This window comes from Phoca vitulina, unplaced genomic scaffold (genome assembly GCF_004348235.1).
Source record: "Phoca vitulina isolate PV1807 unplaced genomic scaffold, GSC_HSeal_1.0 scaffold34, whole genome shotgun sequence".
Taxonomy (NCBI): domain Eukaryota; kingdom Metazoa; phylum Chordata; class Mammalia; order Carnivora; family Phocidae; genus Phoca; species Phoca vitulina.
The window spans coordinates 13,708,685-13,734,241 of NW_022589737.1; positions in this window are offsets into that span (position 1 = coordinate 13,708,685).

Sequence of the window (25,557 nt, forward strand, 5' to 3'; positions counted from 1 at the left end):
TGTTCCATTGATCTATGTGTCTGTTTTTGTGCCAGTACCACACCGTCTTGATGACTACAGATTTGTAATATAACTTGAAGTCCGGCATTGTAATTTGGTTTGGTTTGGTTTTCTTTTTCAACATTCCTTTGGATTTCAGGGGTCTTTTCTGTTTCCATACAAATTTTAGGATTATTTATTCCAGCTCCATGAAAAATGTCAATGTATTTTGATAAGGATTGCAATGAATGTGTAGATTGCTCTGGACAGCATAGACATTTTAACTATATTTATTCTTCCAACCCATGAGCATGTAATGTTGTTGCCTCTCTTTGTGTCTTCCTCAGCTTCCTTCATAAGTGTTCTATAGTTTCTAGAGTATAGATCCTTTACCTCTTTGGTTAGGTTTATTTCTAGGTATCTTATGGTTTTTTGTGCTATTGTAAATGCAATCGATTCCTTGATTTCTCTTTCTTCAGTTACATTGTTAGTGTATAGAAATGAAACTGATTTCTGTGCATTGATTTTGTACTCTGGCATGTTGCTGAATTCCTGTATAAGTTCTAGCAATTTTGGAGTGAAGTCTTTTGGTTTTTCCACATAGAGTATCATGTCATCTGCGAAGAGTGTGAGTTTGACTACTTCCTTGCCAATTTGAATTCCTTTTATTCCTTTTTGTTGTCTGATTCCTGAGGCTAAGACTTCTAGTACTATGTTGAACAACAGTGGTGAGAGTGGACATCCCTGTCGTGTTCCTGACCTTAAGGGAAAAGCTCTCAGTTTTTCCCCATTGAGAATGATATTCACTGTGGGCTATTCATAGATAGCTTTTATGATATGGAGGTATGTTCCTTCTATCCCTACACAGTGAAGAATTTTTTTTTTAAAGATTTTATTTATTTATTTGACAGAGAGAGACACAGTGAGAGAGGGAACACAAGCAGGGGGAGTGGGAGAGAGAGAAGCAGGCTTCCCGCCGAGCAGGGAGCCCGATGCGGGGCTTGATCCCAGGACCCTGGGATCATGACCTGAGCCGAAGGCAGACGCTTAACGACTGAGCCACCCAGGTGCCCCCACAGTGAAGAATTTTAATCAAGAAAGGATGCTCTATTTTGTCAAATGCTTTTTCTGCATCAATTGAGAGGACCATATGGTTCTTGTACTTTCCTTTATTAATGTCATGTGTCATGTTGATTGATTTTTGAATGTTGAACCACCCTTACATCCCAGGAATAAATCCCACCTGGTCATGGTGAATAATCCTTTTAATGTACTATTAGATCCTATTGGCTAGTAACTTGGTGAGAATTTTGGCATCCATGCTCAGCAGGGATATTGGTCTGTAATTCTCCTTTTTGATGGGGTCTTTGTCTGGTTTTGAGATGAAGGTAATGCTGACCTCATAGAATGAATTTGGAAGTTTTCCTTCCAATTTATATTTTTTGAAATAGTTTCAGAAGAATAGGTATTAATTCTTCTTTAATTATTTAGTAGAATTCCCCTGGGAAGCCATCTGGCCCAGAACTTTTGTTTGTTGGGAGATTTTTTTTTAAGATTTTATTTATTTATTTATTTATTTATTTGAGATAGAGTGAGAGTGGGAGAGCACAAGTAGGGACAGAGGCAGATGGATAGGGAAAAGCAGGCTCCTTGCTGAGCAGGGAGCCCATTGTGGGGTTCAATCTCAGGACCCTGGGATCATGACCTGAGCTGAAGCCAGGCAATTAACTGACTGAGCCATCCAGGAGCCCCTTTTTGGGAGATTTTTGATTACTGCTTCAATTTCCTTGCTAGTTATGGCTCTGTTCAGGTTTTCTATTTCTTCCTGTTTCAGTTTTGGTAGTTTATATGTTTCTAGCAATGCATCCATTTCTTCCAGATTGCCTAATTTTTTGGCATATAGTTGCTCATAATATGTTCTTAAAATTGTTTGTATTTCCTTGGTGTTGGTAGTGATCTCTCCTCTTTCATTCATGATTTTATTAATTTGGGTCCTTTCTCTTTTCTTTTTGATAAGTCTGGCTAGGGGTTTATTGATCTTCTTAATTTTTTCAAAGAACCAACTTCTAGTTTCATTGATCTGTTCTACTGTTCTTTTGGTTTCTATTTAATTGATTTCTGCCCTGATCTTTATTATTTGTCTTCTCCTGCTTGATTTAGGCTTTATTTCCTCTTCTTTCTCCAGCTCCATTAGGTGTAAGTTTAGCTTGTGTATTTGAGACTTTTCTAATTTCTTGAGAAAGGTTTGTAATGCTCTATACTTCCGTCTTAGGACCACCTTTGCTGCATCCCAAAGGTTTTGAACAGTTTGAGCCTCCCCTCATGGTCCATTAGTTGTTTTTCTCTCTTTTCCTCTGCTTCCTTCCTTTCCTATCATGTTTTTCTTCTATGTCACTAACTCTCTCTTCTGTCTCATTCACCCTAGCCATTAGAGTATCCATTTTAGACTGCATCTCAGTTAAAGCATTTTAAATTTTGGCCTGATTAGATTTTATTTCGTACTAAGAGAGACTCTTGTGTCTTTCATGCTTTTTTTCAAGTCCAGCTACTAACCTTATAATTGTTATTCTGAATTCTAGGTCTGATATATTACTTATATCCATAAGGATTAGATCTATGGCAGAGAGAATTACCTTTGGTTCTTTCTTTTCCTGTGAATTTCTCCTTCTAGTTTTTTTGTCCAATGAAGGATGAATAAGAGAACAAAATCAAAAATATCAACCATGACCCCAGTGAAATACACACTAGACAAATCTGAAGAGGTCAGAAACCAAAAAAGAAAAGAAACATAAAGGGGAAAAAAGAGAGAATATAATCTCACGGGTGGACAAAACAAGGTGATTCACTTGGGTGTATTTTGGTCTATTTGTTAGAAGACATTAAATCCCAAAATTATAAAGAAGGAAAAACATATATATATGCAAAAATAAATTGAATACTGGGAAAGGAAGCCAAAAAGGCAGACTATATCTATAAAATGTAAATGTAAAAATGAAAATTAAAAAAAAAAGACAAAAACATGAGTTGATAAAATAAGAAACTGGTTGAAAAGAAAAAAAAAGAAAAAAGAAAAAGATAATTTTAAACGGAAAGACTAAAGAGTCATGAGAAAAAATGCTTGAATTCTATATATTATTTACCCCTAGTGCAGGAGTTTTTCAGTTCTGAATGATCCATAAACTTGCTATTCACCTGATGTTCCTGCTGGTCTTGGTGAGGGGCCTGCTGTACTGATTCTCAGGTGTCTTTGCCTAGGTGGAGTTTCACCACCCCTTGCCAGGGGGTTGGGCTCAGTGTAAGCTGCTTCTGGTTGCTCTAGGTGACTTTTGTTCCCTGAAGTCTCTTCTCACCACCTTAGAGGATGAAAATAAAAGTAAAACTGGCAGCACCCAGATCTCCAGCCCCAAAGCCAAACATTCACTGCCCCTACTCTTCAGTGCACCCTCAGGGAAAAGCTGCCAATCCCTTCTGTGTGTTCCAAACTTCACATACCTCTGTGGTGCACACCTGCACCAATCCTCCCAGGGGAGTGAGGTGGGTCTTACCGCAGGCTTGCTGCTCACTGCACCCCTGCTGGGGGAGCAGTTGCCTGATAGTCCCTGCAACTGCACCACTCCTCCCAGGAGAAGGAGCAGGGTCCCCCAGCAGTTGCTGCTTGCTGGGCCCCTGCTTGAGTAACAGTTGCCTGATCGTGTCATGGTTCACAGTGTATGGCAATACCGAGCTGAGAGGCCACTCTGGGGCTCGCTAATTGTAGCCAACTTCTCTGCTCCAATGCTTGGGAACTCTGCCACCCTCAGGTACCCCTGTTCTTTCTGTGACCCTGGGGATCCTGAGACCACATTGTCCCACCTAGGATTCTGCCCCACTTCACCACCTGAGCACCTTTAAGGCAGGGATGTCCCTCACAGGAGCAGTTTATATTCCAATATATCCCCTCAGATTCACATCTCCACACCTCCACCCTTGCAAAAAGTGGTCAATTTTCTATTTGTAGAATTGCAGCAATTCTTTTCTTAGATCTCAGGTTGAATTCACAGGTGTTCAGAATGATTTGATAGATATCTAGCTGAATTCAAGGGACCAGATGAAACGCAGGTACCCTACTCTTCTACCATCTTCCCTCCCTCAGGAGATTTTTGATTACTGATTTGATCTCTTTATAATAATTGACCTGCCCATTTTTTTAATTTCTTTATAATCCTTTCTTGATATTTTTTATGTTTCTAGGAATTCATCCATTTCTTTCAAGGACTGCAATTTTTTGGTGTATAATTATTCATAGCAAACTTATGATCCCATGTAGTGCTGTGGTATAAGTTGTAATGTGTCCTCTTTCATTTTTAATTTTATTTGAATCCTCTCTCTCTCTTTTTTTTTTTTTTTTTTTACCTTTCCAGTCTTGATGGAATGGTCCCCTGTTGGAGATGAACCTTATCTTTCAGCCTGGCCCAAGCTCTTGATTGTCTCTCAGTTTTTTGTGATTGCACACAGTGCCTTCATTACTGGCTCCCAATAGTTGAAGATATGTCAATGCATGTCCATTTTCCAAAGGGGAGGATTTCATTCAGCACCTTGATGGAGGTTGAATATAAGCTGGACCCTCAGACAGCAGCTTTTAAAGTAATCAAGTAGGCCTTTTTCAGGGAAACCTGGAGAACTGGCATTTCTGTATACTCTCTCTATACTAAACCTTGGGGAAATAGCCACAGTGAGTCCTCCTGAGCCTACTGAGAACTGTTTCTTTCATTGCTATAATCTTATCAATTTCATGGATGCAAGTCCCATTGGTTTTCAGAACTATGTGTTTGAAGTCCATCCCTAAGGTTGAAGTCTTAAAAGTTGGGGTGTTAAATGTTGAGTCTAAACTTTTTGCTCCTCAGGGAGAAGCTGGGAGTTGTGAGTTCACTTCTAATTATAAGTCACTGTGCTGAGGATGGGGTTTATAGCAAGAGTGTGTCTCAGGCTTTCTTGCCCATTTTGATGTGGGTATTTTTTTCATTTGCCTAATGTGTAGAAGTCATTTAGCAAGTTGCTGGATCTCTTTCAGAGGGAATTAATCTATGTGTAACTGTAGATTTGGTGTGTCCTTGGGAAGAGTTGAGTTTAGGAGCCTCCTATGTCACCATCTTTGACTAGAATAATACACCTGTACCATCCTCTGTTTTCATCTCTTTCTCCCTTTCTTCTCTCTGTGTCACTCTCCCTCCCTTTCTCACCTTTCCTGTTATCTTTTGGATTACTTGAACAGTTTTTGGTGTTTAATGTATCTTTATTTTTTTTACTATATGAATATGTATAAACATTTTCAGTAGTTGTTTCAGGTATTACAATATATATTCTTAACATTTGTCAGTTTCCATGGAAACTTTACTATCATTTAGGTTGTTTATTCTTTTCTTCTACGTGACAGTTGTCTATGTATTACATCTATACACATTAAAAATCTCATTAGACAATATTCTAAATTTTGCTTTCAACTTTCAAATGTATCTTTAAAAATTCAAGAAGAGAACAATATTTTTTAAATATTTACCCATTTATTTACTGCCACTGCTGTTCTCTCTTCATTCCTTATGTTCTCAGTTTCCTTTGGTATCATTTCCTTTCTGTCCCGGGAAGCTTCCTTTTGTAATTCTGGTGGAGATGTTTTGCTGGCAACAAGTTCTTAGTTTTACTTAATCTTAGAATGTCTTCATTTCACTTATTTTCATGAGGCATATTTAAACTGTTTCTAGATTCATGGAATGGCAGTTCTTTTTCTTTTAGCACTAGAAAAATTCTGTGCTATTTCCTATGGCTTCCATGATTTCCAATGAGAAATCTACAAACATTCTTATTGTTGTTCTCCTATAGGTAACACATTTCTTTTCTCTGACTGCTTTCAAGAGTTATTCTTCCTTGCATTTTAGCAGTTTGCTTATGATGTATCTGATGATGAATATTTGGGTTTAACTTCTTTGAGGTTTTCTGAGCTTTTTGAATGCTCTGTCTGTCACCAAATTTGGAAAGGTTTTAGTCACTATTTCTTTAAATATGTTTTCAGCCCACAATATTTCTCCTTTTCTTCTGGGACTCTAGTGAACCACATGCAAACTTCTTTTTTTTATCAAACAGGTCCCTGAGGCTCAGTGTTTTTGTTTTTGTTTGTTTGTTTGTTTGTTTTTTATTCCTTCTTTGTACAGAATGAATACTTACTATTGATTTAGCTTCAGGCTTGTTGACTCTTCTGTCATCTCTATTATGCCGTTGAGTCAATACAGTGAGCATTTCCCTCTCATTAAAATTTTATTTATTGCATTTTTCAGTGCTAAAATTTTCGTTTGGTATATTTTTTTCTTTTTCTTTCAAGAGTGTTCACGATTGCTTGCTGAGTTTTTTGTTGTTGTTGTTGTTGTTGTTTTTTAATAGCTTTTAAGTGTTCTTGTCATATAATCCATCATCTGTGTCATCTCAGGTCCGATGTCTATTGAATTTTTTCTCATGCAATATTAATTTTTTCTTGTTATTCATATGCAAAATAATTTTAAATTGTATCTTGAGCCTTTTGACTATTGCAAAATGAGACTTTAAGTCTTATTTAAATCCTAGAATTGATCATCTTTTTGTTTTAGCAGGCAATGAACCTGGTAAATTTCAGACCATCAGTTCTAAGTACTTTCTATGGGTTGTAGTTCCAATAACAGTTGTTTTCAAAGGCTTTACAGAACATCTTGAATATGTTCCACATATTTACCACCTAGTAGTCTAGGGCTTGGTTGTGATCTATATTTAGTTCCCAAAAATATTCTGTTTGAGACAGTATCAGCACATGTGTCACTCTGAGGTGAGCTTATGAATTCAAAAACAAATTTTTAGCTTTACCTCCCTGAGCTCTTCCATCTCCATGAATTTCTTGGTTGGTATGGACTGAATTGTGTCCCCCACTCCCACAAATTCATACTTTGAAGCCTAAACCCTGGTGTGGCTATATGGGAAGGTAGGCCTTCAGGAGATAATTAAGGTTAAATGAGGTCATAGTGTGAGGCTCTAATCTGATAGTATTTGTGTCTTTATAAAAAGAGGTAACAGAGAACCCTCTTTCCTTTTTTTTCTCTCTTTACTGTGTGAGGACACAGCAAGAAGTTGGCCATCTTCAAGCCAGAAAAGAGTTCTCACCAGGAATTGATAAAAAGACACCCTGATCTCAAAATTCTGTTCTCTAAAACTGTGAGAAAATAAATTCCTGTCGTTGAAGCCACCCAGTCTATGGTATTTTGTTATGTTAACCTGAGAAAATTAATACTATGGTACTTTCTAGTTCCCTGGGGCTCATCTTAAGCTGGGACTATGGTTGCCTTTCTCAGCTGCATACTTTTTTGAATATACCTACATCCAAGGCCAAGCAGGACAGACAAGATTAAAAAAAAAAAAAAACAATGAAAGATTGTCCCTCACTTTTGGAACCACATTCCACTAATCAAAGAAGTTTCCCCTTCATCAGAGTTTTGGATTCTGTGGGGTCATGTTGCTATAATTGTCACCTTTTCCATAGAATTGCTTTGAGGCTAGGGTGTGACAGAACAAGGAAAAAAAGAGAGAGAGAGAGAGAAGAGAGGATTCTGCATACTCTGTGAATTAGGAGTTTTTTCTTCCTGTTCTTCAAACCAAAATTAGAGGGCTCTTTTAGAGCTCTCTTTGTGTCCTAGTACCCATGGTATGCTAGAGGAGTTAGAAAAAAACAGGAAACTCACAGTCAGTTTGCTGACACTTTGAATTCTGGTGTTTGTCATCAACCCACCTGCTACTATTTTCTTTTCAGAGGCCTCAAATATTTACTTTATCTTAACTGTAACCAAAACTCATTTTTAATTTGAATATTTTTCTCTTATATAATTCAGAATCAAAACTAGAATATAGTATTTTAATAGTGAAAGTGAATAAAAGAACCCACATTAAAAATGGAGTCTGGATGCCCTAAATGGATAGTGTTTAAGATAAACATTATCACCTGCCATAAAAACCATACTTCACGCTCCCCAACAGGAAGAAGCATATATTATGTAAACCAGCAGGAGAAGGAAATAATTCCTTCTTGCACAGCAACAGCCCAGCCAATGAGAAACTACCACACGTAGCCATTAAGAATCCATAATAGCCTCTCCCATCTTCCTTCTTTCCCCTATAAAAGCAATCCCTTCTTTTTTTGTTCTCCAGACTTGCCTACAATTCACTATAGTTTGTTTGTTCTGAATTGCAAGTCTCTGCTTATTCCCCCCAAAAAACTCATTTTGCTGATAAAATAGCTGTTTCTTTTTTATTTTTAAGTCAACAATAGAAGTAACGTATATGCACTTTATTCATGAGTCTACATAATAAAACCATGTATTTGAGGTAGAGGATATATATGGAAATACATAAATGGGTATGTAGGCAAAACAGTAAGACAGGAGCCTCAAAAAGAGAAAATTTTTGCTAATAGAACAAAAATAATGGTGATCAGGAAACAGGAAAGCATAGATCATTGTACTATAATGTGAAGAAATTTAACTAAATGGCCTTTAAGGTTTCAGTTAAAACTATTGTCCTTTGGTTCTAAATTTGTTTGGCTGTCTATTTATGTATTTCTTATATGACTTAATAAGACAGTCTTGTTCTTTGGACTAGATGACTAGAATTAGCTATTTTAATAAAATGTAGTAGACATCAGGTTTTAAAGCTCTTGTTCAATATAAGTTTGAGTGAAAATGTGAGAGAAACTCATTTTAGGTCGTGATATTTTGCAGTGATATTTTGCAGATTTTCCTCACATTCCGTGGGGATTTTAAAAAGTGCACCTAAAAATGTTTCCACACTTCGCATTCTGCTCAATTCTACCGAGATTATGCAATCTATATACTGCGTTTTGTTCTTGCAATAATTTGATTATTTCCATATAAACTTACACATTAGATATGTTAATAAACCTCTTTTTAGCATAATTTATTATATTTAAAATATTTCCAAAATGATATTGACCCGAAATTCTTAAAACACTACTTGTTCTGATTCAAAAAGGATATTATTTTATCTTTGGGGATATTAAACTAATCTCTGATAATCCCTATGATTTTCCCCAAGCATTTTACTTAGCATTAAAAGAGAGCCTTCAGGGGTTCCTGGGTGGCTCAGTTGCTAAGCATCTGCCTTCGGCTCAGGTCATGATCCCAGGGTCCTGGACTTGAGCCCTGCATAAGGCTCTCTGCTCAGCGGGAAGCCTGCTTCTCCCTCTCCACTCCCCCTGCTTGTGTTCCCTCTCACTGTGTCTCTCTCTGTCAAATAAATAAATAAAATCTTTAAAAAAAAAAAAATAAAAGAGAGCCTTCAGATTTTCCAAATCTACAACTCTTAAGGTGGATAAGTCTTAGTCTAGTATAAGGAAGACAAATCATGGTAGAACCAAAATTATTTAAATTGGGTTGATAGCATTTCAATTTTCACAAAGCTTTTAGCCTGTTGCTATCTTTGCTTTTACCAATTGAAATACATTAACTCCAAGGCTGGTTTTAAATTGAACATTTAAATTAATGCATTGTCAATTTGTTGTTATGGTAAAGGGAAAAAAAAAAAAAACAAGTTAGAAACATGCATGTGGAGAAATAATGACACACTCTTGATTTGCTATTTTAATCCAGATATACTCTGCCATTATCCTTGCTGCCATTATCCATGTAAACCTCAAGACATCTGAAAGCAGTGTTGGCAAAGCCCATTAACAATATGTTCTTTTTTAAAGCTAGAGTAAATTGTTTTTCAAAAACAAATGATATTATTGTGTATGACTGACTTGGTATGCACCTAGTACCTCTGATCACTTTAGCTAAAAGAAAGAAAGGAAGGAAACATAATGATGTTAATTAGTATTAAGCCCATTCTGAAGTGATTTTCTTTTAGATATTCAATTTCACCTTAAATGAAATATGGGGAAATAGTTGGCAGAGTATTTAAACATGAAATGAGCTGCAAAGAAATTGTTTTCTCAATGCCTTTTTTTTTTTTTCTAAGTGTAATTTAAATGATATATAAACTACATAGTGCGAGCTCAATTTCTTCCTCCCTTGGGGCTTAGGTATCCTTAGGAAAGGAATTGAAAATAAGTGTTTTGTTGTTGTTCTTGTTGTTCTTGTTTTGTTTTTTTGTACTCTAATCCTACCCCTTAGGATTTGTTCTTGCTTTCTTTTTTTTTTTTTTTTTTCTGTCCTCTAATCCTACCACTTGATCTTGATAGCTAGACTTAAAGGAACACAGTGTCTTCTGGATACCTTGAAGAGCTCTACATTTCCTAAACTGAAATAGATATATTTCTGAAAGTCCATACATGCATAATTTGGTAATGAGGCTATTGACTTTAGCATAATGAAATATTTCACTTAATGCCCAAGAAGAATGGGCAGATATATATGTAGCTATAGCTAGTACTTTCATCTCATCCTTCATTAAGAATTTTCACCATTGTCTAAGTATTACATAGGAAACTCTATTATGAAAGAAAAAAAATGGTCTCACTACCAATCCATAGACCAAAAAAAAAAAAAAAAAACAAATGTTGATATCATCATTTTTAAATGCTCACCCTCACATACTTTTGTGAACTTTGAATTAGATCTCATTAGTATATTGCTGGATGTAAAGTCAAGTAGAAACATAGGCCTCTGGTGGACACATTAGATCTTTGCAAATTGGTTTGTTTGTTTGTTTTTTAAGGAAACAAGATCATAAGGCATCAGGTCTTCTCTCACTTTAGGGGACATTACAGAGAAGAGAACTCCACTAAGTCTCAATATTTCCTAGCAAAAACCCTGTGCCTGGTCAATTAATTTTGCTACAATTACTATTTTTCCCCCTTCATATTATTATTTCTTTCTGTCCCTAGAACACTAGTGTTTCTCTTCACATATTTATATCTTGTCCATTTTTTAAGTAATGTTAAAATGGAACATCTAGGATAAATTTCTAATGATTTTTCTTGGTAGAGATCATATACAGTTCTGAATTTTCTTAAGTCTGTTCCACACTTGTGACACTTGTTTTCCATGTGCCTCAACTTTCTTTCTTATATTTTAAGAATCACAAATCACAGAGTCTTGCCTACAGAGATGGTCATTACATTTGGGTTGAATAAATTTAACAGTGCGCAAACTTTTTTATAGGGAATGCACAGGATAATTCAAATATATGAAAACTATGATTGTTCTGGGAGGCAGCCCACATGCTTTAGTCCTGAAGATATATTCCAGGGGAAAATGATGGGAAATAAGAAGGCTCTTTCATAAAGAACCACCTATGAGCTTGAAAAGGAAGAGCCAAAGTCTAACTCCTTAATATCCTTGAAATCCAACCCTTTATCTCCAGGATTATTACTACCTGCCTTTCACTAACTGGACTGCCTCCTGACAGTCTTATCTTTTCTTTACCTGAAATATATCTTCTATATTACTCCCAGATAAATTTTGTGAACTCTGCACATAGTGTATTCACCCTTGCCCAATATTCTCCAAAGTCTCTTCATAATATTCAAAATAATACTCAAACCCTTTAGTATAAAGAGAGCGTCCCTTAATACATCTCTCATGCACATCTCCCTATTTTACATTCTAATAAATTCCACTTAATATATCTTCCTGGGATGCCTGGTTGGCTAAGTTGATAGAGCATGTGACTCTTGACCTCAGGGTTGTAAGTTTGAGCCCTATGTTGGGTATAGAGATTACTTAAAAGTAAATCTTAAAACAAAAACATAAACAACAACTTATCTTCCTGCCCTGTGAGTGCTGTGTCTGGAATGAACTTTCCTTTAATTCTTTATCTTCAAAAAAATATAATTTAAAAAAATTATGTCATTTCTTCCAAGAAATGTTCTTTTATTCCTTAGTTTGATTTGTATTTCAATTCCAACTCCTAAATATCTCCACAATTAGGGTGGCTATAAGCTCCTTGAAAGTAGACAATGCCTTAAGTGTAATGGAAGAGAGCATATTCTGTCTATATATGTCATACATATATCAAAATCTAGGACTTGTTTTTGGACAGGGAATGAACAATGAGCTAAAGCATGCCAGCAAATCAACAAGGTAGAAACAAATTGTGTTGCTTTATTTCTTTTCCTATTTTTACTTAGTTATTCAGTTACTGTACCTAACCTAAATTCTGAGCCTAAAGATCATATAGGGTGTCTCGCTGCCCATAACTTACTCCTGTTTGTATTATTTGGCATTTGAAGTTTTAGTAGGAGGGAGGTGTGGTGTTAATGACTCATTGTAGAATTAGAAATTTTGAAGTATACATAGTAATGGTTAAGGGGACTTATTAGAAGGGAAAAAACCAAAACATAAATAATGGGTCTAAACTAGAGAGCAAAGTTTGATATGTGAAAAGCATGTGAGGAAATAGAACATCTTAGGAAGATAAAATGAACAGATGAAGATGGCAAAACTCTCACTTTAGCCTGTGCCAATGCTCAGGACTGTTCTTTATGATAAGAAGCTAGGCATTCTGGAGAGCAGCTCAAACATTGCATCCCAATTTGCTCCCTGAGATTACTGAATCAAAAACTCCATTCTTGAGGGATCATAGGTTTCTCTGGAGCTCTTGTACTCATAAAATAATTTATTGCATGAATTCCATAGCATTTACTCACATCTATGGTGAATTTGTTGCCTTGGAAATTAGAAGTGGATGCTCTTCCAGATCCAGTAGTTAACTATATGTAAAATAGATTCTGTGAAATGCTGGATATAGAGGGAGCCACATTCTTAAATCTTCATAGCTAAGTGGAGATCAGATTATCACAAATATATTATTTCTAGATTTAACCAATCTTGTAGAATGTTATTATGGTATATCAGGTGAGTGACATTGCATTAATAGGTATATGTTCTGAGGAAGGTTCTAAAACAAAGATTTACTCATATTAGAAGCAGTGAAGGCAGTTATTAGAAATATATATGTGGGTTTTAGGACTCTAATGTTGAGTGTTGGATTTTCAAATTGTCTGTTATTCTCGGTTCCTCTCTTTTCCTCTAAACAGATATTATCAAACGTTTTGAGCATTGAGAACCTAAATGGTTACATGTCACCACCTTTAAAGCTGACTCCATATAAACTGCAAATTGACATGACATTGCTTAAGTATATGGGCTATGGTACAGAAATAATTTTCCTTTAAACAACTTGTTACTTTATAAATCATAGCTTCTAGAACTTTCATAGAGGTAAATGTCACATCAATAGAGAATTATTTTGTTTGCAATTCATGCTTCACACATTACTACATTTAATATGATTAAATAAAATCACATCAGAACCATTACACCATTCTCATCCAATGAGTATTTCATGATGATGATAATGAATTATTGTTATAAGAGAATAAACTTAACCAAGGAGATGAAAGACCTGTACTCTGAAAACTATAAAACATTGATGAAAGAAACTGAAGATGATACAAACCTATGGAAAGATATTCCATGCATATGGATTGGAAGAAGAAATATTGTTAAAATGTCCATACTATGCAAAGCAATCTATAGATTTAATACAGTTCTTATCCAAATAACAACAGCATTTTTCACAGAACTAGAACAAATAATCCTCAAATTTGTATGGGACCCCCAAATAGCCAAAACAATCTTGAAAGAGAAAAACAAAGCTGGAGGTGTCATAATTCCAGATTTTAAGTTATACTACAAAACTGTAGTAATCAAAACAGTATCTCACTAACACACACATAGACACATAGACCAATAGAATAGGTGGAAAGTCCAGAAACAAATGCATAATTATATGGTCAATTAACTGTCAACAAAAGAGGAGAGAATATGCAATGGCAAAAAGTCTTTTCAACAAATGGTGTTGGGAAAATTGGATAGCAGCATGTAAAAGAGTGAAACTGGACTACTTTCTTACACCATACACAAAAATAAGTTCAAAATGGATTAAGGACCTAACTTTAAGACCTGAAACCATAAAAGTCCTAAAAGAGAGCACAGGTAGTAATTTCTTTGACATCAGTCATAACATTTTTCTAGATATGTCTCCTAAGGCAAGGGAAATGAAAGCAAAAATAAACTACTGGGACTACATCAAATAAAAACCTCTGCACAATGGAAGAAACAATTAACAAAACTAAAAGACAACATACTAAATGGGAGAAAATATTTGCAAATGACGTATGTGATAAAAGGTTAGTATCCAAAATATATTAAGAATGTATACAACTAAACCCCCAAAGTAAAAATAATCCAATTCAAAAATGGGCAGAAGACACGAACAGACATTTCTTGAAAGAAGACATAGAGATGACCAACACAGACATGAAAAGATGTTTAACATCATTCATCATCAAGGAAATGCAAATCAAAGCTACAATGAGATATCATCACCTCACACCTGTCAGAATAGGTAAAATAAAACTAAACCAAATAAAACACAAGAAACAGCAAGTGTTGGCAAGGATGTGGAGTAAAAGGAACCCTTGTGTACTGTTGGTGGGAATGCAAACTGGATGCAGCCACTGTGGAAAACAGTATGGAGTTTCCTCAAAAAGTTAAAAACAGAACTGTCCTCTGATTCAGTAATTGCACTACTGGGTATTTACCCAAAGAATAAAAAAAGCTCCACTAATTCAAAAGAGTATATGCACTCCTATGTTTATAGCAGCATTATTTACAATAATCAAATTATGGAAGCAGCCTAAGTGTCCATCAATAAATGAATGGATAAAATAGATAGATAGATAGATGATAGATGATAGATAGATATAATATTACATATTCCAAAGTGTATATAAAATAGAATATTATTAAGCCTCAAAAAAGAATGAAATCTTGCCATTTGCAACAACATGAATAAAGCTAGAGAGTATAATGCTAAGCAAAATAAGGCAGTCAGAGAAAGACAAATACCATTATGATCTAATCATATGTGGAATTTAAGAAACAAAAGAGGGAGAAAGAGTGAGAGACAAAACAAGAATCAACTTCTTAACTATAGAGAACAAACTGACGGTTATCAGAGGGAAGATGGATGGGGGGGTGGATGAAAAAGTGACGTGTATTTTTTTTTAAGATTTTTTTTGTTTTTGTTTTTGAGAGAGAGAAAGAGACAGAGATAGTGAAAGCACAAGTGTAGAGGAGAGGGAGAAGCAGTCTCCTGCTGAGCAGGGAACCTGATGTGGGGCTCGATACCAGGACATCAGGATCATGACCTGAGCCAAAGGCAGATGCTTAACCAACTGAGCCACCCACGCACCCTGGTAATGTGGATTAAAGGTACACTTATGATGAGCACTGAGTAATGTATAGAATTGTTGAATCACTATATTGTACCCCTGAAACTAATAAAATATTGTGTGTTAACCATATTGGAATTAAAACAAAAAAAATTTTAAAATTTAAAAAAAAACAGAATGCTTTCAGAATTTAACAAAATGAATTTAGAGAAACTACTGAGATTTTGCAAGAAGAAAAATTATAGCTCTTGATTAAAGCAATATTTTCATTATTTTTTAATTCAGTTCTCTATAAAGTGAGGTAGTAATTATGTGACAGATCCAGGAAGCAACAGGAAATTTAAATGATGCTTTTTATAGGTCTATGTTGTTAGCTCATTAACATTTTTAAAATGTCTGTTCTTCTAGACTTCTTGTCAAAATAATCAATCATCCATAAGTATAGCATAAGCTGAAAACATCGGTCTTGGGTTTTCTTCTATTTAGGCAATAGCGATGTCTGTCTTCTTTTGCAAAACAACATAAAACATTGCCAGTGACATATCTGATCAAACATTTCTACTTTAGAGTTGCTCAGAAATATTAGCTGAAAGAATGTTTCTTCTAGGGTTGGATTTCTCTCTTTAAATAATAACCTTAAAAGTAAGAAGTGGATGAGATAGGTAGTGATTAGACTAATGGAAGCATTGTAAAAAATTTAGTAAAAGGACCTTGGCCACAGCATCTGTAATTTCTAGACAGTGGCCTGGAGAGTGTGCAACATAAGGCATTTCTTCCTGCTGACACTTCTCTGCATACACTCCTAGAAGGTTACTGGAAAGAAGTGTAACAAATATAGCCTGTGAATCCTCTTCACAAAGTAGAAAGCATGCCTCATCCAGAACTGAAGATCTTCAGTTTAGCAAAAGATTTCAAATAAGGCAGATGCTGAGTTTGGCAAAAACCAATATCCAAAATAACACCAGTATGATTTTTTTCCTGAAGATAAATCATTGAGGGCTAAATATTCTACTTAAAAGTGACATATGAACAGATAAATAGGAGTCTGAATAGTACTCATTAAGTATGATATATATTTTTTGTTTTACATGAAATACTTCTTTTGAACCAGAAAAATTTAATTTGTTATATAATTAATATTTTTTTCTATTTTATTGAGGTATAATTGAGATATAACATGATATTAGTTTCAGATGTACAGCACAATGATTCAATATTTGTATATATTGTGAAATGATCAGCTCAGTAAGTCTAATGAATATCCATCACCATACAGATTTTTTTATTGCAATGAGAAGTTTAAGATTTACTCTTTGCAACTTTCAGATATGCAATACAGTATTATTAATTATAGTTACCATGTTGTATATTACATTCTCATGTCATATTTATATTATAAGTAGATATTTATACCATTTGATTCTCTTCACCCATGTTGCCCATCCACCTCTGGCAAACACCAATCTGTTCTCTGGATCTGTAGATTGGTTTTTGTTAGTTTGTTTTATTTTATTTTCATTGCTGTTGTTTTAGATATCACATATAAGTGTAATCATATGGTATTTGTCTTTCTCTGACTTATTTCCTTTAACTCAGTGCCATCAAAGTCCATCCGTGTTGTTGCAAATGGCAAGATTTCATTCTTTTTTATGGCTGAATAATACTCCATTACATATGTATCACAATTTCTCTGTCCATTCTTCTGTTGATGGACACATAGGTTGTTTCCATGCAACATTATCAGTTGTATAGTATATTGTAAAAAACTATTATAAATAATATTGCCATAAACATATGCCATAGACATATGAGGGTGCATATATCATTTTGAGTTAGTGTTTTTGTTTTCTTTGGATAAATAGCCAGAAGCAGAATTGCTGGATCATATGCTGGTTTTATTTTTAGTTTTTAAGAAACCTCCATACTGTTTCCCATAGTGGCTGCATCAACTTACATTCCCACCAACAGTGAACAAAAGTTCTCTTTTTTCCACATGCTTGCCAACAGTTGCTATTTCTTGTCTTTTTGTTAATAGCCAATAGATTACTTTTTAATTCATACTGTCCATATACCATTGAACATTTCAGAAAAAGTACAAAAAATTCAATATTATTTTACATTCAAAGATAAAATCAAAGGATAATAATATATTTGTGCTTTGCTTTTTAGAAATAACTTGTCTGAAGGACAGAGGGCCTATGATTTTACTGAATTAGTAAGCAAATTATATCATATATCATAATATGTATATTTGAAGCAGAAGGAAGAGCTGGAGAGATGCAAATGTGAGATAAAATAGGTAGGCCAGTATAGGTCTGGATTTAGTCTAAGTGTAATGAGATGCTACTAAAAAATTTACAGATAGAATATTACATTACATGATTTGTGTTTAAAGATGGCATCCTGGTCATTGGTGGCAGACAAGGAGCCATTTAGGAGGCTATTCCAGATGAGTAACTAAAGTGGTTTAAGCCAATAGAAAAATGTGTTTATAGACTCAATATGCATTTCCAAATCAGAACCATTAAGATATAATGGTAATGTGAGGGTTCTAGAGGGGAGAAGGGTGGGGGGATGGATTAGCCTGGTGATGGGTATTAAAGAGGGCACGTACTGAATGGGGCACTGGGTGTTATACGCAAACAATGAATCATGGAACACTACATCAAAAACTAAAAAAAAAAAAAAAAGATATAATGGTAATGTGAATGTGGAATTGGGTAAAGGAAAAGAGGACAACTGTCTTTCTGGCTTGAACAAATGGATAGATAGTGCTATTGGCCGAGATTTGGAACAAAAGGGAAAGAACAGATATTTGTTGGTGAGAGAAGAATAATTACATTTTGAATATGTTCAATGCAGATATCTATGAGATTTCCAAGTGAAAGTGTTGACAGAGGCAATTAGATGATATGAATCAAAAGTATGGAGAAAAGGTATGGTTTGGAGATGTATAGAGGAGAGTCATGGGCATGTAAATAGTAATTACCTAAGAGAAATCATACAGGAAGAATAAAAAGATGTCAAGGCCTGAATAAGTCCAACATTAGAAGTCCAGCAGAGAAGGAAAACCCAGCACAATAGACATACACAAAAAAGTGACAGTCAACAATGTTGTATTTAGAAATTCAAGGAAAAAATAACATGATTAACAGTATCAAATAAAAAAATATCAAATGATAATGAAGGCATCCACTTAAAAGTTTTTAAGGTTTTGACAGCACAGAGCTAATCTACAAACACCCTTCAAGAACTAGAATTGCCAAATTCCTGACATTAATTGACATTTTAAAAGCTCATTGCTTTGAGGAATAATCCTATATTCCTACAATAGAGCTGGTTTTAATATCATTATATATAGTGAAGATCCAGGCATATAGAAAACATATGCACCAGAGCTCTGAGTTTCATTTGTAAAGAAAGACCTGATAAATACTTAGAAAATACTCAGCCACAAAACAATAGGTGCCTTGATACCACTACAGAAGAATTTCGATTCAAGTATCTAAATCTCCATAATTTAAAAAAAGTGTACAGAAAGTCCTAACAATGAATAAAACTAAGTTATCAATATAAAATACCACTTTATGCATTTGTGCTAATTTTCAATTTCAACATACAAAAGGTATTAATTAGTGGTAAAGCTTTGTTTAGTTTCTTACTTCATTCCTCATTCTAGGCTCTTAAGACAGTACACAAAATTTAAAGGGTCTTTATGTAACCTGGGGATATTGTAAATATCGATTCTGATTTAGTATTTCTGAAATATTGTCTGAGATTCTGCATTGCTAACAAGATCCCTGGTGATGTCAGTATTCTGTGTTGTGGGACATAGTTTGGATAGAAAGGATTTAAAGAACTGATTAGGTCTGAGTGGCTGATGGGAAAGGTAAACATGTCTTCTTATACCCAAAGTGGAGGATAAAACCTAATCTAATTGTATAGTGGGATATGCAGTTGTCTTTGGCTCTAAGAACCATACTACTTATATGAAAACTTAATTTATGCATTTTTAAAATCTATTTCTGCCCCAAAAATTATCCCAAACTTTGATGACTAAGAGCAACAAACATCTACTGTCTCACAGTTTCCGTGATTTAGGTATTCAGAAGTAGCATTATTGAGTAGTTCTGGCTCAAAGAATCTTGGGAGTTTTCGTCATGATGCTTACAGTTGCAGTCATCTGAGGGTTTCACTGGGGCTGGGGGATTTGTATCCAAGATGGTTCACTCACATGACTTTCAAAAGACCTTAGTTCTTCATCATGTGGGCCTGCCTATATGTCTACATGAGTGTTGTAACAACACAGCAATAAGCTTTCCCCAGAGTAGATAATTTAAGACAGAGCAGGACTGAAGCCACACTATTTTCTATGACTTGGGCTTAGGAATTACACACCATTATTTTCACAATATCATATTGGTTACACAGGTCAGCCTTATTCAATGTTGAAAAGAAGTACTGTGTTTTTCAACCTCAGTACTACTGATAGTTTTTGGTCAAGATAATTCTTTGTTGAGAGAGATTGATCCATTGTAGTATGTTAGGCATCATTTCTGTCTGTAGAAACTATAGTAGGAAACCTTTACCTCAGTTGAGAAAACTAAAATTGTCCTATATATATATATTTTTTTTCTTTTTGAGGTATGATTGACATATACCATGAATTAATTTTAGGCATACAACATAAAGAGTCAATATTTGTATATATTTTGAAATGATCACCACAATACGTCTAGTTAACATTACCATACATAGTAACAGAAATTTTTCTTGTGATAAGTTTTAAGATTTACTCTGTTAACAACTTTCAAATATCAATATAGTATTATTAACCATAGTTTCCATCTTGTATATTACATCTGCATGACTTACTTATTTTATAATGGGGAGTATGCACCTTTTGATTCCCTTCACATATTTTGCCCAAACACCAGTCCCTGTCTTTGGCAAACATCAATTCATTATCTGGATCTATGAGCTTGTTTTGTTTTGTTTTGTTTTTTAGATTCCAGATATAAGTGAGATCATGCAGCATTTGTCTTTCTCTAACTAATTTCATTGAGAATAATGCCCTCGAGGTCCATCTATTCATTCAAGTGTCAAGATTTCATTCTTTTTATGGCTGAATTATATGTCATTGTGTATATATACCATGTTTTCAGCTGTCCATGGACATTTAGGTCATTTCCCTATCTTGGCTATTGTAAATAATACTTCAATGAACATGGAGTTGTGTATATCTATTTGAGGTAAAGTTGTTTTTTTTTTTTCTTCAGATAAATACTGAGAAGTGGAATTGCTGAATTATATGGTAGTTCTATTTTTTAATATTTTGAGGGAACTCCTTACTGGAATAGTGGCTGCAGCAATTGGCATTCCCACCAATAATGCATATGGGTTCCCTTTTCTCCATATCCTTGTCAACACATGCTATTTCTTGTCCTTTTGACGATAGCTATTCTAACAGGTGTGTGGTGATATATTGTTTTGGTTTTGCATTTCCTTGATGATTACTAATGCTGAGCATCTTTTCATGAACTTGTTGGCCATTTGAATGTCTACAGAAAAATATCTGTCCAGATTTTCTGCCCAATTTTTAATTGAAGTGTATTGTTTTCTTTTGTTTTGTTTTTGTTTTTGCTATTTGTTGTATTAGGGTTTTAAAAATATTGTTTGGATATTACCCCCTTATAAGATATATGATTTACAAATATTTTCTCCATTCCATAGGTAGCCTTTTCATTTTGTTGATAATTTCCTTTCCTGTGCAGAAACTTTGCATTTGAAGTAGTGCCACTTGCTTATTTTTTGCTTTTGTTTGCTTGCTTCTAGTGTCAAGTCCAAGATAATTGCCAAGAGCAAAGTCAAAGAACTTACTGCCCATATTTTCTTCTGGGAGTTTTATAGTTTCAGTTTTTACATCCAAGTGTTTAATCCATTTTGCGTTAATTTTGTATGTGGTATTAAGATATTGGTCCAATTTCATTCTTTTGCATGTGGCTTCTCAGTTTTCCCAATACCTTTTATTGAGGAGACTCTTCTTTCCCCATTGTATATTCTTGTTTTTGTTGTTGTAAATTAATTTACCATATATGCACAAGTTTTTTCATGGGCTCTCTATTCTCTTCCATTAATCTATGAGCCTGTTTTTATACCAATACCATACTGTTTTGGTTACTATAGTTTTGTAATAGAATTTGAATTCGGTCAGCATGATGTTTCCAGCATTGGGGATTAGGGATTGCATTGAATCTGTAGATTGCTTTTGGTAGTGTAGACAGTTTAACAATATTAATTCTTCCAATCGACAAGCATGGTATATATTTCATTTTGTTTGTCTTGCCTTCAGTTTCTTTCACCAATGTTGTATAGTTTTAGGAATGCACGTCTTTCACCTTCTTGGAATCATTTATTCCTAAGTATTTTATTCTTATTGGTGCAATTGTAAATGGGATTCTTTTTAATTTCTCTTTCTGCTACTTCATTATTAGGGTATAGAAATGTAAGAGATTTCTGTACATTAATGTATGTCCCAAAACTTTACTGAATTCATTTATTAGTTCTTATTTTTGGTGGATTCTATGGGGTTTTCTATGTATAGTATTATGTGATCTGAAAATAGTGACAGTTTTACCTCTTCCTTTTCTTTTTTCTTTTCTTTCTTTCTCCTTTTTATTTATTTTTTTATGTTTTTTTTTTTATTATTAGGTTAATCACCATACATTACATCATTAGTTTTTGATGTAGTGTTCCATGATTCATTATTTGCGTATAACACCCAGTGCTACATGCAGAATGTGCCCTCTTTTATACCCATCACCAGGCTAACCCATCCTCCCACACCCCTCCCCTCTAGAACCCTCAGTTTGTTTCTCAGAGTCCAGCATCTCTCAAGGTTCAGATCCCCCTCCAATTTCCCCCCTTTCATTCTGCCCCTCCTATCTTCTTCTTCTTTTTTTTTTTTTCTTAACATATAACGTATTAATTGTTTCAGAGGTACAGGTCTGTGATTCAACAGTCTTGCACAATTCACAGCGCTCACCATAGCACATACCCTCCTCAATGTCTATCACCCAGCTGCCTCATCTCTCCCATCCCCCACCACTCCAGAAAATCTCAGTTTGTTTCCTGAGATTAAGAATTCCTCATATCAGTGAGGTCATATGATACATGTCTTTCTCTGATTGACTTATTTCGTTCAGCATAACACTCTCCAGTCCCATCCAGGTTGTTGCAAATGGCAAGATATCATTCCATTTGATGGCTGCATAATATTCCGTTGTCTATATATACCACATCTTCTTTATCCATTCATCTGTCGATGGACGTCTTGGCTCTTTCAACAGTTTCACTATTGTGGACAATGTTGCTAAAAACATTGGGGTGCACGTACTCCTTCGGATCCCTACATTTGTATCTTTGGGGTAAATACCCAGTAGTGAAATTGCTGGATCGTAGGGTAGCTCTATTTTCAACTTTTTGAAGAACCTCCATACTGTTTTCCAGACTGGCTGCACTAGCTTGCATTCCCACCAACTGTGTAGGAGTGTTCCCCTTTCTCCGCATCCCCGCCAACATCTGTCGTTTCCTGACTTGTTAATTTTAGCCATTCTGACTAGTGTGAGGTGATATCTCATTGAGGTTTTGATTTGGATTTCCCTGATGCCGAGCGATGTTGAGCACTTTTTCATGTGTCTGTTGGCCATGTGGATGTCTTCTTTGGAAAAATGTTTGTTCATGTCTTCTGCCCATTTCTTGATTGGATCATTTGTTCTTTGGGTGTTGAGCTTGAGAAGTTCTTTATAAATTTTGGATACTAGCCCTTTATCTGATATGTCATTTGCAAATATCTTCTCCCATTCTGTCGGTTGTCTTTTGGTTTTGTTGACGTTTATTTTGCTGTGCAAAAGCTTTTTATCTTGATGAGGTCCCAATAGTTCATTTTTCTCCTTGCTTCCCTTGCCTTTGGCGATGTTTCTAGGAAGACATTGCTGTGGCTGAGGTCAAAGAGGTTGCTCCCTGTGTTCTCCTTTAGGATTTTGATGGATTCCTGTCTCACATTCAGGTCGTTCAACCATTTGGAGTCTCTTTTTATGTGTGGTGTAAGGAAATGGTCCAGTTTCATTCTTCTGCATGAGGCTGTCCAATTTTCCCAACACGATTTGTTAAAAAGACTGTCTTTTTCCATTGGACATTCTTTCCTGCTTTGAGGAAGATGAGTTGACCATAGAGTTGAGGGTCCATTTCTGGGCTCTCTATTCTGTTCCATTGATCTATGCATCTGTTTTTCTGCCAATACCATACTTTCTTGATGATGACCGCTTTGTAATAAAATCTGAACCCCGAAATTGTGATGCTACTAGCTTTGCTTTTCTTTTTCAACATTCCTCTGTCTATGTGGGGTCTTTTCTGGTTCCATACAAATTTTAGGATTATTTATTCCATTTCCTTGAAAAAAGTGGATGGTATTTTGATGGGGATTGCTTGAATGTGTGGATTGCTCTAGGTAGCATTGACATCTTCACACTATTTGTTCTTGCAATCCATAAGCATGGAACGTTTCTCCATTTCTTTGTGTCTGTCTCCATTTCTTTCATGAGTATTTTATAATTTTCAGAGTACAGATTCTTTGCCCCTTTGGTTAGATTTATTCCTAGGTATCTTATGGTTTTGAGTGTGATTGTAAGTGGGATTAACTCCTTAATTTCTCTTTCTTCTGTCTTGTTGTTGGTGTATAGGAATGCCACTGATTTCTGTGCATTGATTTTATATCCTGCCAATTTACTGAATTCCTGTATGAGTTCTAGCAGTTTTGGGGTGGAGTCTTTTGGGTTTTCCACATAAAGTATCCTATCATCTGTGAAGAGTGAGAGTTTGACTTCTTCTTTGCCAATTCAAATGCATTTGATTTCTTTTTGTTGTCTGACTGCTGTGGCTAGGACTCCTAGTATTATGTTGAATAGCAGTGGTGATAGTGGACATCCCTGCCGTGTTCCTGACCTTAGGGGGAAAGCTCTCAGGTTTTCCCCATTGAGAATGATATTTGCTGTGGGTTTTTCATAGATGGCTTTTATGATATTGAGGTATGTACCCTCTATCCCTATACTCTGAAGAGTTTTGATCAAGAAAGGATGCTGTACTTTGTCAAATGCTTTTTCTGCATCTATTGAGAAGATCATGTGGTTCTTGTTCTTTCTTTTATTAATGTATTGTATCACATTGATTGATTTGTGGATGTTGAACCAACCTTGCAGCCCAGGGATGAATCCCACTTGGTCATGGTGAATAATTCTTTTAATGTACTGTTGGATCCTATTGGCTAGTATTTTGGTGAGGATTTTTGCATCCATGTTCATCAAGGATATTGGTCTGTAATTCTCCTTTAGGATGGGTCTTTGTCTGGTTTGGGGATCAAGGTAATGGTGGCCTCATAAAACGAGTTTGGAAGTTTCCTTCCAATATATTTTTTGGAACAGTTTCACAAGGATAGGTATTAATTCTTCTTTAAATGTTTGGTAGAATTCCCCTGGGAAGCCATCTGGCCTTGGGCTTTTGTTTGTTGGGAGATTTTTGATGACTGCTTCAATTTCCTTAGTGGTGATAGGTCTGTTCAGGTTTTCTATTTCTTCCTGGTTCAGTTTTGGTAGTTGATACATCTCTAGGAATGCATCCGTTTCTTCCAGGTTATCTAATTTGCTGGCATAGAGTTGCTCATAATATGTTCTTATAATTGTTTGTATTTCTTTGGTGTTGGTTGTGATCTCTCCTCTTTCATTCATGATTTTGTTGATTTGGGTCATTTCTCTTTTCTTTTTGATAGGTCTGGCCAGGGGTTTATCAATCTTGTTAATTCTTTCAAAGAACCAGCTCCTAGTGTTGTTGATCTGTTCTACTGTTCTTTTGGTTTCTATTTCATTGATTTCTGCTCTGATCTTTATTATTTCTCTTCTCCTGCTGGGTTTAGGCTTCATTTGCTGTTCTTTCTCCAGCTTCTTTAGGTGTAGGGTTAGGTTGTGTATTTGAGACCTTTCTTGTTTCTTGAGAAAGGCTTGTATTGCTATAAACTTTCCTCTTAGGACTGCCTTTGCTGTATCCCAAAGATTTTGAATAGTTGTGTTTTCATTTTCATTGGTTTCCATGACTTTTTTTAATTCTTCTTTAATTTCCTGGTTGACCTATTCATTCTTTAGTAGAATGCTCTTTAACCTCCATATATTTGAATTCTTTCCAACTTTCCTCTTGTGATTGAGTTCTAGTTTCAAAGCATTGTGGTCTGGAAATATGCAGGGAATGATCCCAATCTTTGGTACCAGTTGAAACCTGATTTG